The sequence below is a fragment of the Rattus norvegicus genome, chromosome 7, assembly GCF_036323735.1.
Source record: "Rattus norvegicus strain BN/NHsdMcwi chromosome 7, GRCr8, whole genome shotgun sequence".
Lineage (NCBI taxonomy): Eukaryota > Metazoa > Chordata > Mammalia > Rodentia > Muridae > Rattus > Rattus norvegicus.
In genome coordinates this window covers 125789664-125817061 of record NC_086025.1, presented here as the reverse complement: position 1 = coordinate 125817061, position 27398 = coordinate 125789664, and the positions used below count along the sequence as shown (strand labels likewise).

General features: G+C 42.6%; 1 protein-coding gene and 1 pseudogene across 1 annotated transcript in view; both read right to left on the bottom strand.

Annotated features, from left to right (window-relative positions):
* Positions 1 to 27398, bottom strand: part of Pdzrn4 (PDZ domain containing RING finger 4) — a 148518-nt gene that overhangs the window by 27904 nt on the left and 93216 nt on the right. The window lies entirely within an intron of this gene.
* On the bottom strand, positions 26157 to 26256 carry LOC120093912 (U6 spliceosomal RNA; annotated as a pseudogene).

Sequence of the window (27398 nt, the reverse complement as noted above, 5' to 3'; positions counted from 1 at the left end):
TCTCAACAAACAGAAGTGTTATTGTGAGCTCAGCCACTGTGAGGAAGGATGCTGTCATTCCTTCCCAATCTTTCCTTGCCTATGCAGGTTTTTGTAAAAGCAAACCTGTATTAAAGAAGTCTTTCCTTTTTGATGGGAAATATGTTTGTGAGCATGTATACATAAAATGATGATACTGAATAATATAATGGTTTGGCCATATAGGTCTGTTTTTCCCAAACTGAATGTTGAAATCCTAACCGTCCAGGTGACTGTCCATTAGGAGGTAGGGCCTTTGTAAGGTAGTTAGGTCACTGAGTAGTAAGTCTGTGAAAGAAATTAGTGTTCCTGTGAAGAAAGGGTCAGAGGGCCCAGTTGCTCTGAAGCATGCAGGTCAAAGGGAGACAGCGCCCTTGGTGAGAGTGTGAGCCCAATGAGAGACCAAGCTGCTTCTGCTTTCATCTTGAGCCTCCCGGCTCCAGCTCTGAGAGACCTGTCTGTACTTTATGAGTCACCTGACCTTTAGTGTCTTGCTACAGTACACAGAATAGACGGACATAGCGAGCCCCAGCTTAGCTACCCAAGAGCCGAGATAGTGGTGCTAAATGCAGAAAAGCTCACGGGGCTGCAAACAAGAGGATGCTTCCTACGTCATCCTGCAACACTTGGAGAAGTTCCCTCCTTTTGAGTTGAGCATCTCAGAGATGCCCTTGTCACTGACTGAAAACTGTTAAACAATGTGCTATGAACTCTGGGTAAATCCTTAAGGAGGATATTTGCCATCATGAACCCCAATAGCCAATAGTATCATAGACAAAAGCAAATATAAAACAAAATGTAGCCCTCTACCCTAAAACAAGTACTGCAGATTGGTGCAAAATGAAACCACAGGATTGTAAGTGAGCAGAGGCTTTTAAAAGCTTTTAAAAGTAAGCTAAACAAGAATGCTGGCACACATGCCAAACTGGATGGAGGAAAGGCTATGAGACTTCAACCTACACAAAGAGGTACAGGTACCTGGGAACAGGGGAGATGGTCCCTAGGAAAAAGCATACCAATTGATTGTTCAGTGCCAAATGTTCAGCTCGGCGTGGTGGCACACATCTTTAATCCCTGCACTTGAGAGGCAGAAGCAGGTGCACCTCTGTTAAATTTGAGGCCAGTCAACCTAGTCTGTCTACAGTGTTAGTTCCAGGATGGCCAGAGCTATATGGGAGACACTAGGTCAAGAAAAACAAAACAGAAACAAAAGCAAAAGAAGATATAGATACAAGTAGCATTGTATGGAGAGGTATGTGGGAGAGTTTGAAGGGAGAAAAGAGAAGGGACATTGTAATTAAATTACAATCTCAAAAATAAACAGCTACAAGAAACCAACCAAGCTGTCTAGGAAGCAGAGAAAGGTGGGAAATCTGTCTGTCCTTGGGCAGAATGGGAAACAAGGACTGCATTTATCACCTGAAGGGGAAACACATATACTAAACAAGGGTCTCCTCCAAACTGACAGCTTGCTCCTAGCTCTGGAGGTCATAGCCCCTAACTGAACCTGGACTGCCAGGGAGGAGTCACAGCCACGGATCTGCCTCTTCCAGCAACACAGTGAGCAAACAAGCGTGCTGCCCAAGACTCTTCATCTTCTTCTTCATCCAAAGAAGCACGGATACTTTGCAGAGAGCCACCTTTCTTAAATCAAGGCCATCAAAGTTCTCAAGAGCTTCAGCTGTCTCCCCAAAGCTAAGGAAAGACATCTCATGCCAAGGAAGGCATTAGCATATGGAAATACTTCCCAGTGTGTGCACAGAATTCCTAGAGTTCTCTGCCCACTTTCGAGGGGTCTGTGTGAGTGCAGAGTGCTGTGCAGGAAAATTGAATGAATCTATTAACAACAGAATCCCTAGAGCTACCCATAAGTAGCTACCCAAGTATTCAAAGAAAAAAAAAAACCCACTAAGACCTTGAGGTTTATTTTTTCAATATTTTCATACCTTTGAACCCGTGTGAAGGGTATTAAAATTCTCTTCCTAGACTAGATTTCCAGGACACCACTCTCTGAGATGACACACACCCTCCTGTGTCTAGTCGCCTGCGTCAGACTTTCTGCACAGGTGTTTTAGGCTTCCTATTTAAGCATCCCAGCACCGAAATCTGGTGTTTGCTCCGAGCTTGCAGGTGTACTTGAGAAGCAAAACTGGTAAATAAAATTCCTTTAAAAGACTCATTGTTATAATATATGTAAAATGTGGTGTAATTATACAGTTTTAGGAAAAATTATCTCCCGACCTCTAAAAGATTGAACTTTTGGCAGCTTACAGCAATTGCACAATACACCATGCAATTGCTTAAGAATATGTACTTGACCTGCTGTCCTACTGTGTACCCAGCCTGTTTAAAGCCAGCCTTCCTGAGAGAACCATGGAAAAACTGACCTTACTCTGCCTTGGACTACCTATACAGTCAGCTTTTATAACCTAAGCTAACACCTGGCTTTAATCTTAGGTAGTGCACTCTCCCATGCCCCTGACCTGGACTCATGTATGTGTGTCTGCCTCTGTGTGGTGGTAACCATCTGCTGGAGGCCGCCAACAGTCAAAAGCAAACTCAAAATAAACACCTACCATCCATGTTGTAAATGACACGGGTGTAGCTTGATGCTGTGTGTGCAGTATTGTTTACTCCGCTTTTGCTATGCTACTAAACATTTCACTTTGTAAAACTTTAAGGACTTCCGAAATGAGTCCCTCATCCCCTTCCCACTTCCTGTTTTCTGTGCTGTTCAGTAAATACAGAGAAAAGCAGGTAAAACTAGGTACAGCAGGATATCAGAGAGGCACACACAACGGACAAATCGCAGTTAGGCCAATAAACCATGATCTACAGACAGGTAGAGAAGACAGGAAGAAAAGGGCAGAAGTACAAAATTCAGGCTTTTGGGCTTAGATTAATCCCAGATACGATGCTATGTTTTCATCCCTTAATACAACATCATAAAATGTTGATGTCTTTGGTTTTTTTTTTTTTTTTAATATACTCTGGAGATTGAAGGATGGTTCAGGTCGCTGCCTTCTCTTCCAGAGCACTCCTGCTTGATTCCCAGCACCCACTTGGTGGCTTACAACTGTCTGTAGTTGAAGATGTGGGTAGACCTGACACTTTCTTCTGAACTCCATGGGCAGTCCTACATGTAGGCAAACACTCATACACACAAAAAGAGATCATGTAAAATGTGATTCAATGGGGGTTAGTCCATATCACTGCAGGCAGAAAATTCATCGCTTTCTGTGTGCCCATCCACACATTTATTTGTGTGCATGGGTGCTTGGAAGGCAAGAATGGAGGTCAGTCTCTTCTTCAATCACATTCCTCCACTGAAAAACACTTTCCTTTATATTTATGTATTAAATCTGTGCCTATTGGTCAAAGCACAACTTGTAGTAGTCAGGTCTCTCCTTCTACCATGCAGTTTCAGGGGATGAATGTAGGTAGTCGGACATGCAGTTCACCACCTTTGCCAGCCGAGCCCTGTTTCTCGCCCCATCTTTTTGAGTCAGGGACTTTTACAGAGCTAGAAGTTTGTCGATCGGTGAGACTGGCTGGGACATAAACCCCAGGAATGTTCCAGTTTTGTTCTCCTAAGCACTGGGAGTACACTCAAGTGTCAGTGTGCAAGGTTTATAATTTACATGAGGGCTGGGGCTCCCAAATGAGGTCTTTGAATTTACACGTAAGCCTGGTCTCTATGGCACTGGCTCCTCAGCCACACGCAGTTTTAATTCGTGGGCTGAACTTCCGGGGTTAGAACTTCCGGGTATGATGACTTAGATCTCACAGCTCACAGGGAGCCCAGCACCTGTGCGGTCCTACTGTGCTTCCTGTGGTGACTACACAATTCACAGGTTCGTGGAGATGCAAGCTTCACAGTGGAGGTTCTTGTAGTCTCATGGCAAAGCTGTCTTAGCAGCTTCTATCATGTGCCGGTTTGGGGCCGGGGTAGCTGTGCAGACGCCATGAGGTGGATCTGCAGCAGAAGCTGCGTCCATCACTCCTTCGTAGGTCCCAGGCTGGCTTCTGAGGAAGCGCCTGAAGGAACACATCATGCTTCCTGTGTCTTCTTGCTCTGCTCTCTGTCTACCAGGAATTCATTTGAAAACCATAAAAGCGAAAGGCTGCTGGCTCTTTCATGGGTGTGTGCAAGCTTCAGGCCTCCTGCCCCGATGCAGACAGCAGTACTAATGTCACGTATGTCATTGTGACAGTAAATGGGAACTTCACACACCTGGTACAACCACATTTATTTGGCCATAAACACGCTTCAAGAATGCCCTGGCCTGGGAATGGAAAAAAAAATTTTTTTTTTTAATCAAACCATGGCATCCATCCATTCCTGTGAGAATTAGCTTGTATGTAGATGGTGGATGGACAAGATTGCAGTCACAGGAGCTTTCTGTCAAGTATCCTACTCTTAGGACAAGAATGAGCCTATCATTTAATCATCTTCTTACTTACTGAGAGCCACTATATTTTCATTTAAAAGAGGAGAGACCATGAGTGAAGGAGGAAGACAGCCCAGTATTGGGAATACAATCTAACACAGGCATTCAGAAATCAGTACAGAGGGCTCTCAATGCCCCCATATGATCCAGCTATTCTGCCCCATAGTAAATATTCAAAGAAGAAGAAAGGCACCTCAATCTCATGGATTTTTGCAGCACTAATCATAATCACCAAGGTATGGAAACAACCAGGATCCAGAAACAAATGGACAAAGAAAATGTGGCTTATACACACCATGGAATATGGCTCAGTTGTCCAAACAACAGTCTGTCGTTCTCAGCAAAAAGGATGGAGGTCATTCTGTCTGGTGAAATGGCCCCATGAAAACAAATACTGAGTGTTCTTGTTCATATGGGAATAACAAATGGATCCCACAGAAGGGAGACTTAGAAGGGTGTTTCCCAGAGTCTGTAAAGGTGCAGGGGGAAGGCCAGAGTGAAAAGCTCAGACACAAGGGTGCAACACTGGGTGAGGGGAATAACTCCCATGGTGTCATTGCTACTCGTCACTACCAGTAACTGAATATTCCAAAATAGATAGTAGAAAGGATTTTGCATATTCTCAAAATAATGAAATGACCAATGTCTAAAGTGGATTTGGTAATTCAATGGACGCAATCACTCACATATCGTGTACATGTCTTAACTCTAACAGTCCTCTCCAGAAATATGCACAATAATAATTCTTTTGATTAAAATATATTTAATCAGGATACACTTTATTTGAAAAGTATATACTTGTTTTATTGGGAAAAACAGAAATGAGTTGTATTAGAACACTGTGGGAAAAAAATTATCTTTCATGGTTGAGTCTAGGAAGGAATTAAGAACTTCCAAGGACAATAATTAAACTTTTGTTCTGTGGGTAAGACTCTAAGCACTGGGTGAGAAAATACGATAACTCGAGCTGGAACAATATCTAAGACCAGCAAGGGCAGTCATCTCAAAGGCGACAGTGAGAGAGGAGGGCCGTTCACATCACTGTCTTCAGTTAGTGTTGTATATTGATAATGATTAAGGAAATGCCTTGGAAATTACTGAAAAAAAAAGTCTGTTGAAACCGGAAAGTTTAACCCCTGCAGAGAAGGGAAGCCTCTTACTACTCTAACACTACTATTTTCCAGGCAACGGAAACTCACATCACTCAAGAATAATATAAGTAACAAAATCCTTGTCCCAAGTCCCAGTAAAGACATCATTGCCTTCATAACAAATTATTCAACAGCAAATAAGTCTCATTTCTCGGCCCATTAGGAGATAAGGCAGACAGCAAAGACTCCTTGACAATCTCCTCACTTCTGGGCCTTATCAGCAACTTCTTTTCCATTGAGATTATTCCTCAATTTGCTATTTGAGTGCAGACTTTATGAATTCTTTGAGAAATAGACCCAAGTTATCTGCTCCTCATTGTGGGCTATGGGCTGTGGGCTGTGAATCCTCTTGACTCAAACATGCTCATTTTGATGAGGGCTTTAAACTAAAGAACTTGGATAAAACCCAAGTGGAAACTGAGGAAGAAGCTGGTAATCAGAAGTCTAGAGTAGGAATACAAGTAGAAATGGAAAACCAAGATATAAGAATAACGTCCCATAAACTTCTGCTCTCGGGTCTACTGGAACAGGTGACTTTATGGAACTTGGCGTCCACCTAGGCTGATCCCATATCTTAGCAATTATGATGAGTGCTGTTATAAACATGGGAGGTAGATATCTCCATGACATACTGATTTCCTTTCCTTTTGGACATTTAGCCATTATAGCTAGGTCATAGGAGAAACCTCACGCTATCTACAATGAGTATAGGGTGCACATAAAAACCATGGGGAATCTGTGTGCAGCAGATCATGTTTGCTGGTCTTTTGAGGGGACTGTCACTACTGGTAGGTGATCTTTTAAGGATCTAGGGATCCAAGATTTAAGTGTTGAGTCTTGAGCATTGAGCAAAGATTGAAATGACAGCTGATTATCTTTCTAATGGCATTGCCAAGTATCACAGTCATTTGTGATGATTAGTTCTTGGGAGTTTTCCATAAGAACAACTTAAAATGCCAGCGCAATATACAAGGAGTATTATTTGCAAATGTCATTCTAAAATTAGTTTCATTAGCACATACTAATTGTGTGCGAGAAAGGGCTTCCTAACATGTATATTTATAATGTATGTATATAAGATTTATGTGTATATATAGGACTCATGTTTTCTATATACCTAGATATCCGTGTAAGGCACTTAGCCTGTTTATATGTCCATTCCCTACACTCGTCTGCTGCCACTGCTCACCCCTTCTTGATCTCAAGTCTCTTTGTGGCTGTTCGACTGTGCAGATGGGAGATAATATATGCTGTTAATCCTCATGAGTCTGGCTTTTTCTCATTTAACAGGATGTTCTCTAGCTCCATTCTTTGTCCTGAAGACACAATTTCATCTTTCTTCGTCAACTGTGTTCACCAATGGTCTTTATTCATCCATATGATTGGGCACTTAGCTCATTCCATGACTTGGCTACAGTGAAGAATGCTGCAGAAGAAGGCTCTTCAGTATAATGGCTTAGAATCCTTTGGGTAAATGTCTGGCAGAAATGTAACTAGATTAGACATAGTTCTATTTTTAGGTGTTGGAAGAATTGCCATATGGATTTGCAAAGTGACTATAGTATTTAGACTCCCACCAATAGCGTACAATGTTTCTGCTTTCCCTATATCATTGCCAACGTTTAACAATTTTTTCTTGATGACAGAAATTCTGAGTGATTTAAAAATGGAATCTCAGTATAGTTTTACGTTTCCCTATGGCTCGAGGATGGTGAACACTTTTTTTCCCTTGTATCTGTTGTGCACTTTGTATCTGTTCTTTATCTGTTCATTTATTGACTGGGTTATTTATTCTTCTAATGTTTAGGTTATTTTAAGTAATATTTTTTAGCACCTATTCATTGTGTGTCATGCAGGGCTTCATATAGATGTTTCACATAAGTATAAAATACAACTTGACCATCTTTTAGTCTAGGCCATCAGCCATGTGCTTTTAAAGTAACAATGTCAAGCACTGCACTGTCTGAGGAGACCCGACATGCCATGGTTCCCAGAATCTCCCTTTAGCACCTTTGTTCTCTCATGAAACCTTTAGTCTCTGGACTTTCTACTTTTCTCTGTGAATGCTTTGCTCCTACTTTCCCCTCAGCCCTTATATGGCTTTCAATCCACATGTAGGCAAAATGATGCTTATTAGAAATTCACTGCATTGTATTATGTAGCACAAGGGCAACGGTTGTTAGGTCTATGTATTTACCTTCTTGTATTCCTATCTGAGGAGCTGAGTGGTCCTGGATGAGTGCACACACCCCAGTGACCATAGAGGCTCTGTGAAGATCCACTCCACACATCTTAGCTGGAGCTGCTTAAAAGACACTGCTCCCTCAGTGTCAGGTTACTTTTCTGTTCTCTTCTGTATTGCCCAGCTTTAAGTTTGCTCGTTGAGAATTTTGTACAGTGTGTTTTGACTATATATACCCCTCCCTCAATGCCTCCAAGATCCATCCTCCCTGACCTACTTACTCAACTTTGTGTCCCCTCCCCATTCAACCTATCATGCCTAATTTGTGTTACACATACACACGCATGCACACACACACACACACACACACACATACACACACATAATCTGTAATGTCTACTAGAAGCCTTCTATCATCTTGTCAACATCAAGATATGTGGCCTTCTAGTGGAGTCCGATCCAACTACCAGGGACTATACTCCTAAAGAAAACCAACCCCTGCCCTCCAGAATGTATAATCTGTCAATAGGCTCCTCAGCTAGGAGTAGAACTTTCTGCCTACCTCCCTGCTCCAAGGTGGATAAAGTGATTAAAACAATCGCTTTCCTACTTTCTTAAAAGATGTTGTACTTTTTCCCTCTTTGTCTCACAGTTCCAATAGAAATGTCTCACCATTAGTTAATATGTCGTTTCAGACTATTATGTCATTTTTAGGTTCACCCCAAGTTTCTGCTCTCCCAAGCTGTCATTTCATACCCCTTTCCAGCATTTCTACTAGGGTACCTACCCTCTCCTTCTGATCACCAGTGAGCCTTGTCCATGCTTCATGAGCGACAAGGAAGCCACAAGATGAAAACTACTGCCCCATCTCTTCAGCTCGTGAGTTCGTCAACAGGAATCGTTTTCACCCTCACTACTGCTTTTCTGCTGGTGAAAGAGCACCACCCCAGCAGAGGCAAATGCTTCCACATCTGCCGTCTGCACTGTCAACCAGGTCTAAATTATTCCTAGGATTCCCATTGTGAAGTTATTTCTCTTGTCATGACTCCCTCTTTGCTTTTGAAATCACTTCCTTTGGCATAGGTGTACACACACACACACACACACACACACACACACACACACACACACACACACGTGCACGCATGCATGTGCACACACAGTTAATTTCATTCTTATTGAGTAGGGCAAAAAAGGAACTCCAAAAGTAGTGCTGGTCACCTTGAGATTGGGGACACTAGAGGAACACAGCAAAATGGCTTAGAATTAAAAAGATTGGTTTTTCAAAGAAGAGAAATATTGACCATACAGAGGCACAGAGACAGAGGACAATCCTCCATGTCAAGGGAACTTTCAGTAGTTAGTATGTTGGGAGTGAATTAAAGTTGACCCCGATGAGGGGTCATGGTGTAAAAGAGGCTGCAAAGATATGCAAGGGCCGGAGATGCTTGTTACGTAAGACAGCCAGCTGCAGTATGTTAGGTGATCCGAATTCTTCTCCGTGTTAGATAATATTCCAACACTGTGACAAATGCCTGAGCTAATCGACTTTAAAATGGAAGGTTAATTTGGCTCAAGATTGAAGGGCTTTAAGTCCATAATTATTAGCCATCTTTTATTTTGGGCCTTTGGCTACATAGGATGATCTGGTTGGAGTGATTGGTAAGGACTGTTTACTTAATGGCAGTTCAGAAGAAAGGCAAGGCAGGAAAGATCAGAGGTCCCAACAACTCCTTCAGACATATGCCTCAAGCTGCCTAACCTGCCCCACTAGCCCAGACGCTGTAAACAGTTTCTGTCTTTATTCATGTCCCACGTGCCCTTGTATCCTCCCCCATGTCCTTTCCAAACACTCACATCGCCCTTGGCTTGAGAAAGCTCTTGTAAATCAAAAACTGTGCTAAAATATTTGGAAACCCTGCCTTCTTTAATTTGAAACCTAAGAGAACAATAGTGTACACAGAAGTGTTTTTGTGGACTGTCCAGTACTCCTTCACTCTCCTTTTGGAATTGAGATGCTATTTTTTTTTAACAGATTACAGTTTCTTTCACATTCTATGTGTATGTTTAGGGGCAATTTCCTAACTTGAAGAATGGACCCACACCCCAGATATTAGTCCACTGTGGTTCCCTAGCACTGGTGACCCTGTCAAGGGTATCATTCAAGATCATTGAAAATGGGACCATGGCTTTCACTAGCACAGAATAAACCATTTGTCTTCTCCCCTTTGCACTTGAACTTGCAAGAATGAAGATACTGAACAGCTCAAGCTCACTATCGACGCTATACGTAGAGTCTGGGGAAAGGCTCTGAAAAGGGGAGGATAAATACCAAAGACCAGGAGAAGACCAAAGGTGCAAGGACACAGCCATAGTCCCTGGCTTGGGTTATACCAACACCCTTTGCCACTTCCAGTTGGGAAAGAGAAAAGCTCCTGGCTTTTGTCTTGTTTGTTTTGTACCTGGATGGGTCTTCTCTTCCTTGGGTCAATTTTAGTTGATTCTCATATCTATTGTAAGCTTTGTTTTGTAGACAGGAGAACTCAAAACCAGCATGGGTATTTATTTTGTGGCCACTCCCAGGCAGTAATAATCAGAAGTAGAAATGGAACACACCTCTTCTCTTTGTTTCTTTGAGTTCCAAGGCTTGATTCTTTTTGCTTGTTAAATTTCTGCTCTAAGGGTCTCTGAAAAGCTCATGGTATACATGGAGACTGAAAGACAAGAAGGACTCAGTGGACCTCAGTGAGACATTTGGTAAAGTCAGGGGAGATGAGCCATGAGAGGAAGGGTTCCGGTGAGAGCCATTGTGTTTGGGGGAACAGCCCAGTGTGGCAGTAGCGTGGGACGGACTCATAACCAAAGTCCTTGTCAGAGGAGGGAGAAGGTGCTCAAGATACGAAGGCAGAGATTTGCATCTTACATAAATTACACATTCTAAATTAGGACTATTGAGAGAAAGCAAAGACTTGTTTTTCTAGCATTTAGCTCAGGCCAATTCAAAAATTCCTTGTATTTTAACATTAGCATTGGTTGAATTTTTTTTTTTAGGAAATTAACATTATTATACATTTTCTGGAATTATTTAAGATTAACTTAAAGATAATTTATCTGTGTTTCTACCCTTCATAAGTGGAAGTGGCTTTCTCCTACGGAGCAGGTGATTTTTGTGGCAGAGCTCAGAGTAAAAGCCCATTGGCTTTCTAGACGTCATTCGTCTTAACTGCTCCGTATTAACTCCCCTTGCTTGCTCATGTATTAATCTTTAATTACCACACAGGAGCTTGGACTAACGATGCCAGCAAGGGGGTGTTAGGTGTGGCAGAATGGAGGGATTGACCGATTGTGCCGCACAGGTTAGAAAGGGAAGGAGACAGAGCCCACCACTCAGAACTTAAGTGTTTGCTGTCATGCCAACCTTGTCAGGGTGATGACCAGAGAAAAGACTTGAACTGAAAATAGCTTTGTGCTCTTTCGGGCCCTCAGTGTCTGTCGAAAATGTTAGAAGAAGAAAGAGCTGGCTACACTTTTATATCTGAGCCCCAACTCTGAGGAGACGTTCAATCGCTGCTGTCGCTTCAACAGGACGCTGCTGTGCTGTGGCCCTCTGCTGCCTTTACTGCTCCTTCACCTCCACATTTGTAAGCTGTTTTCTTTAAGCCACCGAAAACGGATTTTCTCCAAAAGGACATGCTAGCAAGGCTCCTTTGGTACTGGTGGCGTGCGTTCTGTGAAGTCACTGGTTGGAAAGGACAGGGAATGGTTGTCCCGGACTTGATTGCATGCAGTTCTTGGTTGCATTTGTTCTGGCCATGAAGTAAAGGAGATGAGCTAAAGCAATGAGACCTGTCATTCAGGAGGCTGTGTCATAGCAGCAGACAACCCCAATCGCACATTGAAAGGCTGTAGGCGTTCACCTGAGAGAGGTATCTTCCTATGTCGAACAGGCAGAGAGACAAAGCTCTTCTATTGTGCAGAGTGAGCATTGCGCAGAAGGCAGAGGGAGGTCTGAGCCTTCACGGGATGTCCTGAGGGGCAAGAGAACTAAACTATGGGGTTATAGAATTGGGGTAGGACAGTTAGTGTTATGATGGTTCTCCCAGGTGGAAAACACCACCACTGGCTGTCCATCTTTTGACATACAGGAAATCATGCTAAGCATGTAGGACAAAAGTTATAAAAAAAAAAAAAAACAAGGTAGGGCAGGTGGAGAGGGATAAAGAGAGAGGGAGGAAGGGTTAAGAGTTCTAGCACCACACCTTAAAATAAACCCAGGGGATAGATTTGGTTGGGGCTAGACCTGTGAAAGTCTGACCTCAATAGCATAAGTATGACAGTTTATCATTATTAACTCGGGCTACGAGTTAATGAAAGAAAGAAAAAACAGGAGTGTGTTAATTGACTTCTTGACCTTGAATGGGGACGTTGATCTGATTCGATCAGTCCACACAGTGTGCTTCGTGTTGGAGCTCCATACTGACAAACTAAATTCTATAAGCTCAGATTTTACCGCAGGTCATTGGTTCTCAACATGTGGGGCGTGACCCCTGTGGGAGGGCGTGCAGATCTGGTATTTATGTGATGACTCATAACAGTAACCCAATTACAATTATGAAGTGAGAACAAAAATAATCTTAGGGTTGGGGGTGACCACAACATTAGGGACTGTGTGAAAGGGTCGCAGCATTCGGGAGGCTGAGAACCACAGCCATGGGTAGTTCAGATTAACCAAATGTCACAGCAACACTAAAAGGGTTTTTATTTTGTGAACATTGTATGGAATAAAACTATGTCCCAGAGTTTATATTATCATAATTTTCATATTCTATTTTTATACTCATTTTTTTTTAGACATCAGTTAAGACCGTGATCAGGTGACGATTTAAAACCTCTCCAGGCTTTCCTGTGAAAGTCTAAAACCAGTGCTTTATTATCAAATGTAATGGTCAGTAGGAAATGTAATCCACAAAATTAATTATTGGAAGGGCTTTGCTATTCTTTATTTTAGATTAGCACCACAGTGGATATTAACGATTCTCCTAGTAAGTATCCACTGACTAGTGACATGGAGAAGGGCTGATCCTATATTTGTACAGAATTTCATATCTATTGTTTTTCTATGTCTTCTCGCTGAGTAGGCTCTCAGCAAGATCGCCACTTGATGGAATATTCTAGATGTCCCTTTCCGTTCCTTCCTTCTGCGGCCATCACTTCTGCTTTTATTTATTTATTTGTTTAAGCTAACGCATCATACACACAAAGTGTGTATCCCATCTTTACATGACTGGCAAAAAAGAAAAATCTAATAACACGCACTAAAAGGCATCAATGGACCCACAGGTCTGATGAATGAGAAACAGGGCGTACATTTATCTATTTCAGATATTATACATTGAATTTCAGGCTGGAAGACGCCCCAGGTCTCTGTTGACACAACAGAAATTTGTCAACGCTTCTCTTTGTTTGAAAAGAATTCAGGAAGTTCTTCAGCATGAATTATTAAGGAAACATAAAAGGAAGATTAACAGGGAAGAAATAGGAAATAAATAAACCTGTTGACACATATACTCTACTTCCCTCAGCCGGCTTCAGCTGGCTTCCAGAGCTGGAAATAGACCTTTTAATGAAGCACTAGGCTCTCATTGCTCATTTCTTCTCAGCTAGTTTATGCCACAGATTGAAGGTTTTCCCCTGGTCATCGTAAGAGGAAAACACACCAGACATTGACTGCCGTCAGGATCCTACTAATGCCACAGTAACTGACCAACTTTTCATTTGACGAACTAAGGCTTTTTACTTCTGTTTGCTTGTTTGGGTTTTTGTTGTAGTTGTTTAGCTGCTGTTGTTTTTGGAAATAGGGTCTCACTTTGTAGCTCAAGCTGGCCTTGAACTTGTGATGTTCTGGCATCAGTCTCAGCAGCGCTGGGATAACTGACCTGAGCCGCTGTGCCCGGTTTGAGACTCTTAGCATAGCTAAATGTGTGTATATATATTCTTCCCACTTAACAAGGGAAATTAAAATCTAAAAAATATATTTATTAAAAAAACATAGCAGAAGGTTAAATGATGCTAATGCTAACATGTTTGTGTCATCCACAGGTTTTTCTTTACTCAGAAACAAGAGCAAATAAAAGAGCAGCACCCTCCAAGGCATTGGAGCTTTCTGTTCAAGCAGAAAGGTGTTCATTTTAGATCTAATCTCCCAGAAAGGAGCAAGCTCATTGCTGGGAAGTTCATACATTCCCGTTTTCCAGCAGAAAATGCGCATGCCTCATTCACAGCAAGATGTCAGGAAAAGGGATTTTCTGAGTTAGGTCTTACCTTGTTGCCTGCACTCAAACAATGAATAGTTCACCATAAAGTTTAACCCTCACATCGTGTTATCATCTATTTTTTTAAACACTGAAAACTGATGGTCTAGACTTCTGTGAACTAGTAGCTTTTCATGTAGAAGTATTTACACACACACACACACACACACACACACACACACACACACAAATCTCAATTTTAAAATTCTATTAAATGTTGTCAAATGGAGTCTGTTATTAGCAACTAGAGGAACTTTTAGTAGTGTTTAAAAATATTTGAACAGACAAACTAAGTGAATTATCTGATTCATGTAAAGCTAGTTTTTGTCTAACTGTTCATCTACTAAGATTATTGGCCCAAGTGTACGATAAATTGCTTTTGCATTGGGCTTCTGATTAGTCAGCATGCTTTTCTACTGCGTGATGAGTTAATCTGATCACTTTGGTGATTTGAAAATTAATTTCAAGCCTTGCATTATCTAGTCTACATTTTTATTAAGCATGGACCATCAAAGTTAATTGAAATTTTATCAGCATTTTTACTACCATATAATTATTACTTCTCTCTCTCTCTCTCTCTCTCTCTCTCTCTCTCTCTCTCCCTCTCCCTCTCCCTCTCCCTCTCCCTCCATCCCTCCGTCCTTCTCCGCATAGCCATTTCTTTATTTCTTTTTGTAATTCTGGACATTGAGCTCGGAACCTCACACATGCTCAGCACATCCTCTGGAGGTCCACCACCAGCCCCATGTAATTTTTAACAGTCAAGTTTTCTAACAATCTTCAGTATCCTAAACAATGGTTCCAAGGAACACTTGTGAAATGGGAAATGATCCTGGTAAAATGTTTAAAGAGCATAACAGTCCACAAATTTATATAACACATGAAGCTGGTTTTAAGTTTTTATAGTTTTTTAGATTGTGTGTGTGTGTGTACGTGTGTGTGTGTGTGTGTGTGTGTGTGTGTGTGTGTGTGAATGGCCATGAGTGTGTATGAGTATGTGTGTCTGTGGTATGTGAGTGATGTCACTTGAGTGTGGGTAGCCATGGGGCTGGCTGATGTGGGTAACTTTGGAAGAGCAGCAACTGCTCCTAACCTCTGAATTATATCTCCAGTCCATTAAAAAGGTTTTATATTCAAAGAAAAAGTCTTATAAAATCAACACAAGAGTCGTTGGCATCTACTGCTCTTATTGTAACTACTTTCTGCTTAATGCTTCCTTGTACATCTAACAGTTTTGCTCTGGAGTAGATATGTGTTTCAAATCATAAATATTTTAAAATATAAATAGCAACTATTTGGTATTGGAAAGGTAAATATTGGATACCACAGACATCAGAGGCGTCTACCAATGTCTATTCCTTCTTTTTAAAAATCTCATTATTGTGTTTGTTGGAAAATACTACTATTTGAGAGAGAAGGTGGTGGTGGGGGATTAATCCAGTGGGTTGAAAAGAAGTTAAATGAGAACCACACTCCAACCATGCCCAGAGCGAGCTCAGAGGGGGCAACAGCATGTAGCCCATAAGAGAAATAGAAGGAAATGTGGGAACACAAGGAGATGTGACCCTTGTCTCCTAAGGGGGCAGAGCCAGATATACCTGCTCAGCTTGTGAGGATTTGCCATTTCAAAATGTCACAGAGATAAGAAAACAAAAGCAGGTGACCTCACCTTCAGTGAGGGAGGAGAGGCAGGCTCGCTCCTGTTTTCTCAGAGTTCAGCCCTGCTCTTCAGTTCCAGAAGTTTCTGTGCCAACAGCAGAGCTGAAGTCACCACAGGTGACTGGGCCTTGCTTATGTCACAAGTGTCCTAAGTCTGATCTTCCCAAACTCATGCTTATTTTCTAATTATTAAATGTATTTATTTATTCATTCTACATGCCAATATCAGCCCCTCCCAGTACCTCCTCGTGCCAATCCCCACCCCCCACCCCTGTTTAGCCTCTCTGACTCCTTTGCTTTTATGACTTAGCCAGCCAGGTCTAGGTTTGCAAGGTTATTTCTTTATTCTCCAACTTAAGTGTCTTTAAGAACTGACCTTTGCCTATGAAATGGTTCTCTTATCTCCCATTCTTACCCCATCTGCCGTTGCCGTAATTCCGGTCTATGATAGCTCTCCACAGACTGATCTGCACCGGCAGGTTTGTCTAATTACTCTTCTTAATAAACAGCCTAGCACATCAGACCAGTCTGAGATGAACTTCCTGTGGGTGAATGAAGCCCAATACAGATACAGGAGACCCTCTTTGATGTCACCCCAAACGCTTACATGTCCCCTGTTTCTTTCCCACTCTGAGATTGACTGATGCAGCAAAACTGGATTAGAACATATTCCTCAAACCTACCAAGCTTTCTCCTCCCAACAAACCACATTACTTCAGCTTCCATCGGAAGTGAAAGTCTCCTCAGGATTGACAATAAGTGAACTATAGGCTTCCAAAGGCTGGAGGCCATGAGGGAAGCTGGCTCTATGTCTCTGAGTGCCTGGAGGAACTGTCCAGGGCACACTTGTTGAGTCAGTGCACACATTGTAGCTACAGTTTCCCCAGTCTCCTTCTTCAGAAGAGCTCTGGAGGGAGCCCAGTGAGGAAACAGACAACTCTCTGCCTCTTCAGCTCACCTGTGAGCCGACATTGTGCTTATAAAGGGCAGGGTAGTCTGTGCTTTCCCAGTAGGATTTGGGATATCTGAGCCTGTCTGGAAGTCTGATGCAGAGGCTGCTGTAGGAGGGGTGCTAGCTGTACATAAAACTATGTATGCCAGGAATCCTGCTTCAAACAGCAATTGCTGGTGGTAAACTTTGATATCACTAAGATCTCTCTCTCTCTCTCTCTCTCTCTCTCTCTCTCTCTCTCCCTCTCTCCCTCTCTCCCTCTCTTCCTCTCTTCCTCTCCCTCTCTCTCTTCCCCTCTCTCTGTCTCTGTCTCTGTCTCTGTCTCTCTCTCTTTCTCTCTCACACACACACAGACACACACAGACACACACAGACACACACAGACACACACACAGACACACACAGACACACACAGACACACACACACACAAACACACCACTCAGAAGACAAAAAGAAGAGAAACTGGAGAAAGGAAGCAGACTAGATGGCCTTCTCCATAGAAGTTTTCAGAGCAGTCTCATGTTGATAAAACCGTTGACCCAATGATGTAGATATTTTCGTACGTACAACCAATCCTTTTCCTATGCATATCTAGCCTTCTCCATTATCAAGCTACCACAGCAGGATGTTTACAGGAGCGTACAGTAACATAGCAACTCCCAAACTCCGCAGTGGCCATTAGGATTTACTCTTGCTGCTCATTCTGCGTGTAATAAAAAGGAATGGTGGCATTTACCCACCATTGTAAGAGTACAGACGAGAGCATTCTCACTGCCCTACGTTCTGCTAAGTCACCGCTCTGGCCCTGTCAGTTTTGTCTTTTCCCTCGGTGAGATCCGTGTTTTGCTCTTCTCAGACTCAGGAGACTGGAGCTCCGCCTCCTCCCCACGCTTAGAAGACTTTCTCAGGCAGGCACCTGTCGTGATGCAGAATAATTGTGTGGTTGAACCACAGCAGAATCCGCCACCAACTGAGCGGAATCTCATAATCCATGTTTCATTCATTTCCAAGCAAATGCTAATCTTCACGGTTCTTTGGTGATTTAAGGGAACTCAGGCTACGGGGCTGACAGTGTCACAGGAAGTAAAGTCCAGAGACATCTGCGGGAGGAGACTGATAGGAGATGACAGGGCTGGGTGAAGCCAGGATCCCCAAGATCATAGTCTTAGTCTATAGGTTAGCAAGAAACACGTGACTCTGTCCCAGAGGCGTGTAAAGAACACCAACTATGGCTTTTAGTCCAAGTACAAGGGCTGAGTCTCATTTGAATGTATAATACTGAGGCTGGTCCTCACGCCTGTAGCTCAATGTCCTATCACCTGTGTACTGATTCTAAACCACGGTAGCTGACAGGTGAGCTTGACCCAGTCCTCAGATGGTGATGTCTCAGCTCCTTTAGTCTGGCAGAAAGAAACTTAACCGCATCTGACTAGAGAAACTTAGTCCTCACAGCACCCCAGAGATACTGTCATAATGCACAAAATGGTGGGCTACGAGAAAGAGAATAAAAAAACGAACATCATAACTGTGAAGGTAGTATGCAGGAGAAAGCATTTTAATGCTTTTGATTTCCTGTATTGCTTAAGGAAAAGATATTAATCATCTTGAGTGAGCTAACCCAATCACAGAAAAACACACATGGTATGCACTTATTGATAAGTGGATATTAGCCCAAATGCTTGAATTACCCTAGATGCACAGAACACATGAAACTCAAGACGGATGACCAAAATGTGAATGCTTCACTCCTCCTTTAAAAGGGGAACAAGAATACCCTTGGCAGGGAAGAGAGAGGCAAAGATTAAAACAGAGACTGAAGGAACACCCATTCAGAGCCTGCCCCACATGTGGCCCATACATATACAGCCACCCAATTAGACAAGATGGATGAAGCAAAGAAGTGCAGGCCGACAGGAGCCGGATGTAGATCGCTCCTGAGAGACACAGCCAGAATACAGCAAACACAGAGGCGAATGCCAGCAGCAAACCGCTGAACTGAGAATAGGACCCCCGTTGAAGGAATCAGAGAAAGAACTGGAAGAGCTTGAAGGGGCTCGAGACCCCTTATGAACAACAATGCCAAGCAACCAGAGCTTCCAGGGACTAAGCCACTACCTAAAGACTATACATGGACTGACCCTGGACTCTGACCTCATAGGTAGCAATGAATATCCTAGTAAGAGCACCAGTGGAAGGGGAAGCCCCGGGTCCTGCTAAGACTGAACCCCCAGTGAACTAGTCTTTGGGGGGAGGGTGGCAATGGGGGGAGGATGGGGAGGGGAACACCCATAAAGAAGGGGAGGAGGAGGGATTAGGGGGATGTTTGCCCGGAAACCGGGAAAGGGAATAACACTTGAAATGTAAATGAGAAATACTCAAGTTAATAAAAAAAAAGGAAAAAAAATAGCCAATTAAAATTTCTAATATACCACTAAAAGAAAAGAAGCATGCATATTAGAAGCACGCATATTTTCTCTTAGCAAAAAACAATATGGGAAAAATAATCCATTCACAAAAAGATAGAAAGAAGGAGATAAAGAACACAGAAAAGGAAAAAATAGCATATGCAGCCAATCCAAATAATTCCAATTCAAACATAAGTAGTTAGGCTGACGACACAGAAATGCAAACTCCTGACAAAACAAAAAGATGCCAGCTCAACTAAAGGACACGAGAGACAGACACAAGCCAGAGGAAAGCTAAGAAATGCATCTTAACCACACAAATGGGGAACATTATAAGACAAAGAAAAGTCATGGGATAAATCTGGCTATAGCTATGTTCTCAAACAAAATCAACTTTGGAACAAGAAGTACCACTAGGAATAATATAACATATATTATCATATATTGTCATATGTAATATCATATATTATCATGTCATACACACACACACACACGAAGGTACATTGAAAGCTACCAAAGTATTATATGTGAATATATAATTATACATATATGTGTATATATACATATATACATGAACATGTCATAGTGAAGCCCATTATTTTGTACAGCCAATATGTTAATTAAAAGTACAACAATTGTAAAGGAAAAAGGAATAAAATCTTTTAAGTGAAAAAATAATACAGAGAAGAACAAAAGACTTAGTGTGAAATTATAAGGGGAAGGAAGCAGAACAGACCCAATCAACATAGAGGAAAATGCCCAGCATCATCTGTTACTAAGGAGATGAATATTTCAGATTACAGTGTGAGGTGGCATTCAAACCAACTGGAGAGTACAACTGTCTGCAAGTCCACCATGCTGGATCAACCCAACGTTGGTGAGTCAGAATGGCTCTGGTACTTCCTGCCTGGTAAGTTGCATCCTGTGTGTTTCTTCTGTCTCTCCTGACATGCTATCAGTCTATTCCCAAGAGACTATGTACAGGTCTCCGCCATGCCGGCTGCATATTTAAACTGCCTTCCCGCCCCCCCCCCCCCAGAAATGCACACAGTTCTGAATACAGGTGACGGCTACAATCGCTGGGATAAACTAGGAAGTGTGTTCCCAGTTTTGAGGTTGGAAAGAAACAGGTGGCAGATACATACATTCGACATGCTTGTATGTATGGAATGGTGAAGAACATATTGCCGAGAGTCACAGACAGGGCAAGACAAAAGAGACGAAGAAAGATGATGGTAAACACATAATCTAGTGATTACCTCTATGAACAAAGGTAAGGCTTCTTATGAAACTGGGGATTGGCTACAAATATTCTTTCTGCCTTTGTTTGACGTAGTAAGACAGGACTGCCTACTTAAACTATTTTAGACCTACAATCAGAGACATAGGCCATTGTTCGTTAAAGTATAATAGAGATGCAGGCACGGTGGCACCTTTAATTCTAGCACTCAGAGGGCAGAGGCAGTAGGATCTGAGTTCAAGGCCAGCCTGGTCCACACAGCAAGTTTCAGGTCAGCCAGGGCTATATAGAGAGACCCTGTCTCAAAAGAAAAAGGGAAAAAATATACCAGAGAACAAATGAAAACACAAAGACCAAGTCTGGATCCTTATAGGTGGGTAGCTCCATTAGGCAAAGGTCCTCTCCTTTGCTGAGGTAGCTGTTGGAACTCTGTGTGTTTGTATACAGTGATCTGAGCAGCTCAAAAACAAGCAGAGATAAAGAGACATAGAGTTCAGAAGAAAGAGAAGAAGGAAAGCATCAGATTTTATAGGAATTCCGAAATCATGTGTGAGAGGTTCTAGATGAAGAGTTATAGAATATTCTGAAGGGCCTTCGAGGGTGACTTGAGGAAATTCTCCCCCAAACACAGATTATAGAGTCAGAAAATGCTCTGATCTTATGTCTGCTTCATTTTAAAAGATAGGTATTTCCTAAGAAAACTGGGTAGTCACTATATGTGTCCTTCCATGGACTAGTGAGTGCTAATTCTTTGTAGCTTATCTGGTGTACAGATGTTTTACAAAGATCCACAAACCCAACAAAACTCCCTAGGAACAAACATTAAGTGACCCTTAATGGAGACCTCGTGGTGACACTGATTTTAAAAACAAAAGAAGGTGCAAGATGGATGCATGGTAATGCGGAAGGAGTTGCTCACCTCCCATTCCCACTCTGCAAGCTGAACTCAGTGTCTACTCTAGGATGAGAATGCTTTGTGTGGAAAAGCTTAGGGCCAGGAAGCAAGTTTGAAGAGGGGACAGCCCCCCCACACTCCCCAAAACAAAGATGAAAAACACACAGCGTGCATTACACGCATGGGAACTCATCTTTCTATCTCTCTTCCCCTCTCTGCCGCACACAAATGTAGACATGAGCATGTACATGCATATAATACACACACACACAGACACACACACAGACATACACAGACACACACACACTTAGAGGCACACACACAGACACAGACATACACACAGACAGACACACACACACTTAGAGACACACACACAGACACAGACACACACACAGACACACACACAGACATACAAAGACACACACACATACAGATACAGACACAGACACAGAGACACATATACACACACAGACACACATACAGACACACACACATACAGACACACATACAGACACAGACACACATACTCACAGACACACACACCCACACACAGACACATACAGACACACATACAGACACAGACACACACTCACAGACACACACACACACACACACACACACACACACACACACACACACACAGAAACACATGCTTGACTATATACCAGCCTAAAAGAACAGGCTTTTTCAGCTTGGCAAGGCACTGGCATCCAGCACCCCAGGAAGCCTCTCTCTCTGAGCTCTCAGGGCTCCAGCACAGACTCTCTACAAATCGCCTCTGTAATAGCTACCAGAGCAAACCTGGAGGAAAGTCAACATGGCAAAAGCCAACTGGAGTACCAGAAAATGTTTTCTAACGCTGAGTCTGTTAGGTCGCCGAGTAATCTCTGCAGGAGAAGGTGAAGGTTGTATTCGAGGAGAGACTTCAAACCTCAGTGAAACTTTTGGTTTAAACCATAAACAAGGCAAATGTTGGCAGCAGATGAAGGCCAGGGCCTTGGGAACATTACCGGGTTCTAACAATCGCTGAAAAGCTATGAAAGAGGAAACCTTCCTCTGCTGCTGTGTGCTCAAAGTATAGCTTCAAAGAACTGGTTTGCTTTCCAAGAAAAAAAAAATCAATTTAATCTTCAAGAATATGGCTTCCTACAGGGACCAACACGGGGAAGGATGATTTAGCAGAGAAAAGCAATGGGTGCAGGCCTGTGGTAATTAGAATTCATCTAACTGATCCAAGATTCTCAATTAAAGAAACCATTGGAGGATGTTTTCAGCTTCTACTGTGAGTGGAAGTTTAGTTAATGAGCACACAGTAGGTAGACCTGACACCCAGCTGTGACACTATTTCCATTGCAACTCCATCCCCCACAGGTTCTGCCAGCACTGTGTCCTTCTCCCCCTTAGTAAGCATAATTCCTTTAGAAAGGAAAAACGTTGTACTTCAGCAAGGGCAGTCCTCTGAGGCTTTGCTTCTTCCCTTCACAAAAGCAGGAGCTTGAGTGCTTTCCTCTGTATTGAATTTAAAGATAACAGCCGCTCTATTGTTCAGAAGTAAATTCTGTCATTAAAAATTTTAAAAAAAGTAAATAAGAAAAGAAAAGAAGAAAATGGCTTCTTATCCTCAGACACCTTCCATGCATTTCGGGATTTTAGAAGCACTAAAATCACTTCCCTGCGATCTCAAGACCCTTTCTGTTTCACAGAACTTTTGCTCAATGCACTTGGAGAATCGGTCAGGTTCACCCTTTCCCCGTGGAAAGCGATTGGAAGCCTTTGGTTGTGAAAACAACGGACCGAGTGTTGTCTCTTTAGCCTGCAGCTCAAGCAGATCAGCCTTCGGATAGCTCACTTTGTGCTGGAAGTTATCTGGATGGGAGCAGAGGACTCTTGGGGCAACAGACACACATCGCAGAGGTGAACGGGTACCAGATGCTGGCAGCTGCAGAGTGACAAATGAGACTGTGTCCCTGCTGTTCTGCCACTCATCAGTTTCGACATGTGATGTCCTGACTCCCTGAACATTTATCAAAGGAGACAAATCACACCGAATGTCAGCTTTTTCGGAGCGACTGTGTTAGAGGCTGCCTATAAAGAAAAAATGGCTCATAACTAGCTATCGTGTAGGGGGGAAATTGGTCGTCAACATAAATGATTTTTGTGCATCTTTAGCAGTCAGCTATTCATTTAATTTAGCCCACCTCTTTCCATCTCCATTATTATACTCATCTCAATGTCTGTGGGTATCACAGATTGATTCTAAAAGTGGCCTCTCGTGTATCTGTCTTCTTTGGTTTTTGTCCTTTCAACTTTGTCTACGAAAAAGGAGGAGCCATCTCTGGAATGCCAGTTTGACCTCCATCAATTCTTTTCCGACGTGGAATTGTCTTCCTACACTTTGAAGTATAAAATCCAAATTTCTCATCCGACATACAATGTTTTTCCTTATTTGACCCATCTCCCTTCCCGCTTCTTCCAACCCAGTCCCCAGTTAGATAGACCCATCTGCAGTTCATCAACCTTGCTGTCTCGTTGGTGCCTACAACCTTCCCATTGGCTCTTGCTTTAGACATTGTTTAAAATTCTGTGTGGTTCTCTCTGGTGGCCTGGCATTCCCTGGAGTCAGTCACACCACCCTGCGCCCACATTGACACTGTGAGCACCTAACGGGAGACAGCGTTCCATTTATTTCTTGCTCACTGTCTTGAAAAAAAAAAGTTTGTTTCCTGACTTAACTGTACCATTGCGGTTTTCCTCTGCCAAGAGGAAAACAGCATCCTGTCACCGGAGACACGGAAGCTATTTTTAAATTTTTAGGTCCAAAGCTGAATTGAGTGTGGTAAGAGAAATGAAAAATGTACAGGATGTAAATTTAATACCATCATAGGGGATTCCCATAATCTCTGGTACTTATGAGAAAGAGATTGCAAGTTTAATCTCTAACTACCCGATATATAAAGCTATAACACGAAGGGCTCATGTAAGTTTGTGGTGATGTTTGTATGTAGGAAAATTTCAAAACAGTGAAAGGCTTACATACTATAGTTAATACTGGAGTCTTATTCTTAGCTTTGAGCAATTCATATTTAATAGCAACATCTTGTGTTCAGGAAAGACCTTGGCCTCAACATTCCAACAGCTTTGCCCCTTAACTATTGCTTTAGCACTGCTCTGTCTTTCAGTTCCCTCTGCCATGCTACCGCTGGACTTGACAAAGATGAACTCCTTCACTTTTAAAACACAGAATAGTCATTCAACGGGCAACGGACTAAACCTAGGTCTCACAGAGAGAATTATAAAGTGCGGGAGAAACTAAGCCCCAAAGGGAAGGATGTTTGTGCCTTGAGAGTCACACAGATCCTCATCGAGCTCGAAAACCTGAGTATGTGAGAAAAATATATACTGGAAAAAGATTCACAGACAAGCTTCAAAGTAAAAACAGCAACTCTTCATGGATTGGAGACTCAGAGATTCCCAGGTGATACAGTGCAGAGAGGATTGTGTTAATCCTCGAAGCTCAAACAAGAAAGACAGAGAATGAAGTGGTCTATTCTACAGCAACAATAATCCAAGTATAGGGCTAGCATCTTCCAGCCCCTAAGAGGACAGTGAAGGTGTGCACGCTGAGGCCTCCTCCAGCCTTGGTGGCTGCCCACTCATAACATGGAGAGCTACAGGGCAGCTCTCTGCAGCCTGGAGACCCAAGGCTGAGTCCAGGAAGAGCTGCTCTATGATTAGAAGGGCAGTGTGCTGTTAGGACAGCAGGACACAGTGGGACAGCAGCACAGAAACCAAACGCTGTGGAGAGGATAAGACACAGGGTACAACTGGATGAGGTTGGTCACCACCCTGCATTCTTAATGTAGTTCTCAGCAGCTTGAGAAACACTTGGAAAGTGAAAGGGAGATATCCAGGGAAGGGGAGACCAGGGAAAATGGGAATAAAAGACCTAAATGAGCTTAATCCAAGGTCCCTTTTAAAAGTCCAAGCCACTAGACTCTATTTGGCCTTTTGTGACATTTAACTCCTTTTCTGTGTGCCGCTCAAATCCCATCATTGAAGAGCTTTGGTTCTTTTAACCATACAGTGTGGGGTTTCTTTTCTTAAAATTTATCTTACCTTTTCCATAACTATTCTGTGAGCCTGGAACTGAATTGAACCTAACAATGGTCAAATGATGGGATACTGATTGATACACTGACTGATAGCCTCCCTTTTACACATACTTAGATCCATAGATACCAGGTCAGTGGTTCAAGTGCACCTCTAGCTTGTTTGAAAGAATTTGTCTCTAGCCATTTCTTTTTTGAATACCATCGAGTCCCTCTAGGGGTAGCACTTTTGGAACTGATTCCTCTCTGAGTACTGGACCAAAACAACACCTTGTCTGGTATCTGTACACAAATGTTCATAAAGTGTCTCAGATTTAATATTCCCTAGTGCTTAACATCCTAGTTCTGCCGTACCCTTCTCCCTCACCACGGTCCTAAGCTTAGTAGGTGATGTATTATCCACCCAGTAGCTCAGATTTTTAAAGTGTGTCTTAGGTTCCTTTCACCCTGACAAAGGCAGCCTAGCGCCCAAAGGGCTGTCGGGTTCCTAGTTCCAGGTTATATAAAGCCCATCACTGTGGGGAAGAGAAGGCAGCACGTCAAGACAGAAAGGAATGAACACCCAGTAGCGCTTAGCTCACCATCTCTCCTTTTATAAAACACAGGATCCAATGCTGGGGGTGGGGGGAGGTCCACCCACCTCAGCAGGTCAATTAAGCACAATTAAGGCAATCAAGACAAACTCTCATACCCCCAGGCCAATGTAATCTGGATAATTCCTCACCGAGACTCCCTTCCCAGGTTAATTTGCATTGGGTCATATTAATCTTTTTCCCCCCCTTTTAGCTATGGAATGCTTCAAGAATTTGCATGTCATTCTTGTGCAGGGGCCACACTAATCCTCCCTGTATTGTTCCAATTTAAGCATATGAGAGATGGCTCAGCCATTAAAGGCTAGGCTCACAACCAAAATTTTTAACCTTTATGAAAGGGAAGCAATCTTTTTGATTCCCCTTACACCGATTCTTCAACTAGACTACCTATTCGAAATGTCTGCTTTATTTCAAAAACATTTCCCTACCAACTCACCAAATAACCATTACTTCCATGGGGATTACCAGAACTACTTACTGCTACCTGCTTTTTTATATCTTTATAGAACTAGTATCCGGATAGAAGCCAAAGGAATATTTATGGTTTTTTAAAGCCATTCATTTTTATGTTTGTTTTACGTGTACCCTGCTTGTGTGATGTGAGGGCACCAGGGCTGTTACATCCTCTGGAACTGGAATTGCAGAAGGTTGGGAGACATGATGTGAGTGATGGGAACTGAACCCAAGTCCTCTTCCAGAGCAGCAAGTGGGCTTGACCATGATTCCATCTGTCAAGCCCCAAAGTAATATTTGAAAACAGAAGATACGGGACCTGAGAGGTGGGTCATCGAGTTAAATCATCTTACAGCTCTTTATGGGACCTGAGTTTTGGGTCCCAGCATCCACACCAAGCTGTTCACAACTGTCTGTAACTCCAACTCCAAGGGATCCACAACCTCTGACCTCCATGGGCCTCTGTGTTGATAAGCACACTCTTCCTCCCATCCATACACATAATTATGAATCATAAAAACACTTTTTAAAAGCCATGAGTTGGATCATGCCAGCCCGTTGTTAAAAGCCAACCTATGTTTAAAATATCTTGATTGAACTTTAAATTAAACTCATCAGCTTTGTGATGGGCAAGATCCTGCAACACGGTCTGCGTGTGTTCTTCTTTATTTAACTGGTGTTCTAACATTTTCAGTGTGCAAGCCTTTCACCTTGGGTAAGCTTAGGCGATACTTTAATCTCTTCAATGTGGTAGGCGCTTTTGATATAATTATGGTGACAGTTGCATGTGTATTTTTAAACTGATCAGGTGGCCCCATTGTTGGATATGCACACCCTGTTTGTCAGTCACCCCTGTGCAGAGTGATTTAAAGGTGAGCTCACATCCACTAGTGCTTCACAGAAAGGCACATCTATTGCTGGCCATTCTTACCCAGAGCCGATGGTGTGGCGCTTTTCTCAACCCCTAGGCCAGGCTTC